Below are 7,112 nucleotides of genomic sequence, written 5' to 3'. Positions count from 1 at the left end.
CATTGCAGAAGTCAAGGAAATAGAAACATAGAAAACAATACAAAGACTCCATGAATCTAAGAGCTGGTTCTTTGAAAAGATAAACAAAATATATAAATGCTTAGCACAGCTAATCAAAAGAGAGGTAGAGCAAAGTCACAGATGCAATGGGAGGCATTACAATAACAACAAAGATATCAAGAAAATTATACTGGCATACTTTAAAAACCTATACTTTATTAATGTATGTATTAGTTTGAGAGCCTACTGAAAAATACTCATGCAATATCTGTATATGACTGCACATGTATATAACCAGAAAAACCGTGACAGACAGGAGATACTTCCCTTTGAGTTCTTGGTTGGGGTAGGCCAAGAGACTACCTCAAAATAAAATGGGCTATTGCCACAGCCCATGATTACCTCCCAGAACCGGAAGGTAAGAGCCTATTGCTGAAGACAGAACATACTTTGGACACCAGACTTGAAGCAACGGAGCTGAAACTGACCCAGAAACTTCCTCCCTGAAGACCAGCTCTCATAGTTTTAGAGGATACTATGCAAGCTGCTGAGGAAAAAAAATCGATCAATCAATGGTCCAACCACAGCTGTAAAGCCTAATTAACCACAACAATGATAGACACAACAAACTACATTGGTGCAGTAGTGGAAGTTTTATCTTGGGATAATCAACATCTATCTAATAGGACTTGAAGCCTGCTCAGTGGGAGGGAACTCATGTGTGGCACTACAAACATAGCTAAATACACATGACTGAAGAGGTCATAGCTCCCAGAGGAAAACCTATGCCTGTCACATCCCTAGACAAATATATTTTCTTTTACTAAATATGGGTCCTTCTATTTACATACAAGAATCACCACTCCTCAAAGAAACTTCTTTTTGCCACATATGGGGACTACTACAGAGTTTCACAACTGAATAAACACAGAGAATAAGTGCCTATGAGATGCCCAGGCTTAAGTGACACATCTACAATAGAACTTCTAAAACTAAGGCTTGTGGAATATAGTGGAACAGAGGACAGAGAGAAAACTAATGCATCTCTCAACTCTCACCAGTGAAGCTTCCTCATGCAAAAGAGGGTGATGAACACAAAAGATCACAGCCGGCCAAAGTGTAGAGAATAAGAGAGTGCAAAGTGCATGTCCCCAGATAGGACTCTATATTGAATCTCACCCACCAAGAGCTCATGGAACATTGTGGAAGAGGGCATGGAAAGATTGTAAGAGCCAGGGTTAGTCCATGAACATATGGAAATAGTCTCCCAAACTTCTGGGAGCTTGCTCACATGAACTTACAACAATGGTGACAGATTGCACAAGATCCATGCAAACTCAGTCAGACAACAATCCAGCATATAACTGGGGAAATGGGCAGGAAGCCCCAACCTTAGCCAAGGAATTATTGGCAACTGATCACTGCTGGATGAGGAAGAGTTGATATTCGTTAAGGGAGTGACACTAGATAGACTGAAGAGACTCATTGATGAACTCACACTGAGGAACATCTGGGTACACAAATTTGACTTGATAGGCCTTAACAGATATGGTAGATTGCATGAAATCCTGTGTGAAGGCTATGGGCAAGGATGCTGATAGGGGAGGTGGTCTAAATATGATTGAGATATATTGTATGGAATGCACAAAAATTCAATAAAACATACATTTAAAAATTTGAAAACTTAAAGGATATGGAAGAATTTCTAGTTTCAATGGAACCACCAAATTAACAAGAAGAGATTACCAACTTAAACAGACCCATAACAAATAAGGAGATCAAAACAGTAATACAAAGGCTCCTAACTAAAAGCACAGAACCAGATAGATTCAGGGAGAATTTTACCAGACCTTCAAAAAGGATGTACAAGCAATGCTGCTTAAATTATTCAAAAACATAGAAACACAAAATGAGGTAAAGGCACTACAGAAAAAGGAAACTGCATAGGTGCAAAACCTCTCAATAAACTACCTATAAAGTATGTAAAAACCAAATCAAAAAGACCATGATCCACTATGATCAAGTTTAATTTACTCAAAAGAGGCAAGGATGATTCAATATCCTTATTTTCAGATGATATGATATTATACATAAGAGACCTCAAAAGTTCTACCAGAAAACTTTTGGAAATGATCAATACTTCCTGCAAAGTAGCAGGATACAAAAATTAATTTACAAAAACAAAACAAAAAACAAAAACACCAAACAACACCCCCCCACACACACACCACTAACTTTTCTATATACAAGCAATCAGAGAAAGAGTTCTTTGGAAACACATTCACAGAAGCCTCAAAAAGCAAAATATCTATGAATAAACCTAACCAAAGACATTAAAGACCTCATCAACGAAAACTTTAAATGTTTGCAGAGAGAGATCAAGGAAGACACAGGAGATGGAAAGGCCTCCCATGCTTTTGAATTGGTAGAGTTAATAATGTGAAAATGACCATTCTATCAAAAATAATTTATAGATCCAATGCAATCTCAGTTAAAATCACTACAACATTCTTCATAGAAATAGAAAACAAAACAAAACAAAAAATAAAAACTCTACAATTCCTGTGGAAACACAAAAGACCCCAGATGGCCAAAGTAGTCCTGAGCACATAGAGCAATGCTGGGAGGATTGCCATACCAGATCTCAATTATATTGCAGAGTTATATTTATAAAAACAGCATGGTAGTGGCACAAAAACAGACATGTTGATTGATGAAATAAAAGAGAAGACCCAAACATGAGTGCGACCAATTTCAGTCACTCAGTATTTGACAAAGGTGCCATGAACACATGCTGGAGCAAAGACAGAATCTTCAACAAATGGTGCTGACAAAAATGATATTTCCATGAAATTAAACCTATACCTATAACTCTACACAAAAGTCAACTCCAAATGGATCAAACTCAAAACCTGAAACACTGAAAATGACAGAAGAGAACATAGGCAGTGCCCTACAAGATATAGCTGTAGGAAAGCACTTTCTAAATTGGGCTTCAGTTACTCAGGAATTAAGATCAACAATTCACAAATGGGACCTAATTAAACTAAAAAGCTTCTGAACAGCAAAGGTAGTAACCAATCAAGTGAAGAGGAATCTCACAGAGTGGGAGAAAATCTTCACCACCTATATATCTGACATATGATTAATATCCAGAATGCATCAAAAATCAAAAAATAATCAAGAAAATAAATGAACCATTTAAAAATGTGCTATGGATCTTTACAGAGAGCTTTCAAAAGAAGAAATTGAGAATGTCTAAAAAACACCTTAAAAGGCATTCAATATCCTCAGTAATTAGGGAAATGAAAATCTCAACCACTTTAAGATTTTACCCTACCCCAGTCAGAATGACTAAGATAAAGAGAACAAATGGTACCAAATGCTGGCATGGATTTGGGGAAAGGGGAACCCTCACTATTGCTGGTTGAATTGTAGACTGGTGCATCTGTTATTGAAATCAATGTGAAGAACTATTATAAAACTAAAAATAATCTAACATATTTTTGGCATATACCCAAAGGACTCATCCTACTATATAGATATGTGTACAGTCATTTTTGTTATTGCTCTTTTCCACAATAGCTAGGAAATGGAAAACAATCTCAATATCCCTTTTGAGTGGATAATGAAAATGTGGTTCTCTCACACAATGGAGTTCTACTTGGTGGTAAAGAAGCCAAAATTTTGCAGGTAAATGGATGGAATTAGATGCTGTTATACTCAGTGAAGTAACAACGATTCAGAAGAACAATATATATTCTTTCTCATTTGTGAATCTTAGCTCCAAATTCTTACATATGAGTATATATTCTGATATAACTTCAGGAGCCAGGAAAATGGAAGGAAATTATGGAATTAAGGGGAAAGAAGGAGCTCAAGAAAGGGGGGTAGTAGGAGACAGGTGTTATTGAGGGGGAAATGATGAAAATGGTGACAGTTTAACTGGGGAGGGAGTAGGGCAAACAAGGAAATGTATTAGTTTAAAGCCTACTGAAAAATACACTGTGTGTGTGTGTGTGAGTGTGTGTGTGTGTGTGTGTGTTGTGTATAGCTGATGGCTGCATAACAGAAAAACACAATGCTAGGCAGGAGAAAACCTTCAAGTTGTTTGTCAGTGTAGTCCAGGAAACTCCCAAAATAATACAGTTTATTGCCACAGCTTTTGATTGACTCCCAGAACTAGAAGGTAAGGCTCTTTTGCTCAAGACAGGGCACACTATGGACACAGGGTTTAGAATAGACTTGGAATCCTCCTCCCTAAATACTAGATCTCATAGTATCAGAGGATACAATGGGAGGAGCCAATGGAGGAAACCAATCAATGGTCCCACCCAGCAGTAAAGTCTAATAAACACAACAATCTAGCGAACTGTGTTTGTGAAGTAGTGACACTTTTATTTTGGGAGTAATCATGGCCCTCCACAGGAGGTCTTTCAAGCCTGGCTCACTCAGATACAGGAGGCCTCCTCCTAGACTAGCCCTCTACCCTGGCAGATCCCTCTTTGAGGGCTGATGATCAATGACGGGTAAGATTCTGCTGGGGTAAGCCAACCTAAGACAGGACACGCATGGACTAGATGCATGCTCCCATGACCCGCATAAGGCCTATGCCCAGAGTAAGATCAGCCTAAGACAGACATAGCCCATAATACTGAGGCCATCTCGAAGTGGAGGTGAAGAGGTCAGGTAGCACCCTGACTCCCACTGGACTGCCTTTTATTAAAAACAAAAAGGTGCAAATGTAGGAGGAGGCTCGAGAGTATTGGCCAGGCCCCGGACCTGGAGGCTTTTGCGCAGGTGCCACTCTTCCGCAGTTTACTTCCTGGAACTGCTAACCTGATAACTGCTACCCGGGCCAGAAACTGATGACGTGGAGGCCGCACCAGTGATCATCAGACAACTCTGCTTGCAGGACCAATGGGGGAGGAATAAGGGGTATAAAGGAAAGCCCTTTGTATGCAATAAATGAGCTTGCTTGCATTCTGCACAGTGAGTGTCCCGGAGTCTGTGTTGTTGACTTCGCACCTACTTATCCCCTGCCTCCACGGGGGAGAAACCAGGGAAGGCACTTGGTGTATGCAACAGGTATCTAGGAATAAAACTAACCAAAAACATTAAAGACTTCTACAATGAAAACTTTACATCTTTGAAGAAGGAGATTGAAGAAGACAGTAGGAAATGGAAAGACTTCTTGTTCCCATGGTTTGGTGGAATTAATATGGAAATGACCACCCTACCAAAAGCAACTTATGAATTCAATGAACTCTTAATCATAATCCCCATGATGTTTTTCACAGAAATAGAAAAATTCCTAAAACTCATATGGAGCCACAACAGATACTGGATAGCCAAAGCAATCCTGAGCAAAAAGAACACTGCTGGAGAAATTACCATAACAGATATTACACTATACTACAGAACTATAATCTTATAAACATTGTAACATTTGCTCAAAAACAGAAATGTAGATAAATGGAATAAAAGCAAAGACCCAAAAAGGAGTGCATACAATTACAGTTACCTAAAAGTTAACAAAGGAATACACACGGGAAGAAAGACAGCATCTTCAAAAATGGTGCTAGGAAAAACTGATCTCTATGTGTAGAAGAATGAAATTGAACCCATATCTATCACCTTTCAAAAAATAAACTTCAGATGGCTCAGAGATCTCAATTGAAACCTGAAATGCTGAAACAGGAGAAAACAAGGTTTAGGTACAAGAAATTAGTTTCTAAAGCAGACTTCATTTGCTCAGAAATTAACATCAACAGTTGACAAATGGGACATCATTAAACTAAAAAGTATCTGCATAACAAAGGAAACAACCAATCAAATAAGGAGGAAACCAATAGCATGGGAAATAATCTTTGCCAGCTGTTCATCTGATGGAGGATTGCTTTAGAGAAAACACAAAGAACTCAAAAAAACAAAGAATCAAGGAAACATGACCCAACTAAAAACTGGGCTACAGATAAACAGAGAATTCTCAGAAGAAATAAAAATATCAAAGAAAACACCTTAAAAAGTGGTTAACATCACCAATAATTAGGGAAATGCAAATTAAAAACATCTTAAGAGTTCATCTTAGAATGAGGTGTGATGGTACATGCCTTTAATCCCAGCAGCTGTGAGATCAAGGCCATCCTCATCTACATAGTGAGTTGCCACCTAACTGGGGCTATAGGGAAGCCCTATCTCAAAATTCCACCCCCCAATTAAAAAAATTTTATCTTACACTAGGCTGAGATTAAGAGAACAAATGACACTAAATGCTGGCAAGGATGTAAGGAAATGAGAACCCAAATTTACTCCTGGTGGGATTACAAACTGGTGCAACCACTATGGAAATCAGTGCAAAGAATTTGAAAAACTTAACATAGAGATCTACCATTATGATCCAGCTGTACCACTTTTTGGTGTATACCCAAAGTTCTCAGTATCCTACTACAGAGATACTTACTTGCTCAGCCATGTTTGTTGTTGCTCTTTTCACAATAGCTAGGAAGTGGAAACAACCTAAATGTACTTTAATCCATGAAGGGATAATGAAGTTGTGGCATATTTATACAACAGAGTTCTCCTAAGCAATAAAGAAAAATAAAATATCTAAATCTGCAGGTAAATAGATGGAACTAGAAACTTAATATTAAGTAACACAGACACAGAAAAACAAATGACGCACAAGTCTCTTTTGTGAATCCTAGGTCCAAACCCTAAGATGTGAGTATATATTCTGATGTAACTGCAGGAGCCAGGACAATGGAAAGGAATCATGACGCTAAAGGGGAAAAGGGAGCTTGAGGGGGGAGGGTAGGAGACAGGTGTTATCAAGGAGGAAATAGGAAAATTTCAAGTGGGGAAGAAATAGAGAGGACAATATGCTGGGGTATTGGGCATGAAGTATGCAGGAAGGGAACTGGGAGCAGGGCTGGCACTTCTTCTAACCCAAGACAGCAGCTGGCTAGGGAAGGGTTGGGCTTGAGCAAGTACAAATGCCAGAGAACTTTTCCTACTGTTTTGAGGGTGGCTGTTCTTTAATTGGATGTTCACTTGGTTGTTGTAAACCTTTGACAGTTTTCCAGATCTTCTGTATTAGTTCATCCCACTTC

This window comes from Nannospalax galili, unplaced genomic scaffold (assembly GCF_000622305.1).
Source record: "Nannospalax galili isolate Female #2095 unplaced genomic scaffold, S.galili_v1.0 scaffold801, whole genome shotgun sequence".
Classification (NCBI taxonomy): Eukaryota; Metazoa; Chordata; class Mammalia; order Rodentia; family Spalacidae; genus Nannospalax; species Nannospalax galili.
Note: the sequence above shows the minus strand (reverse complement) of the source record.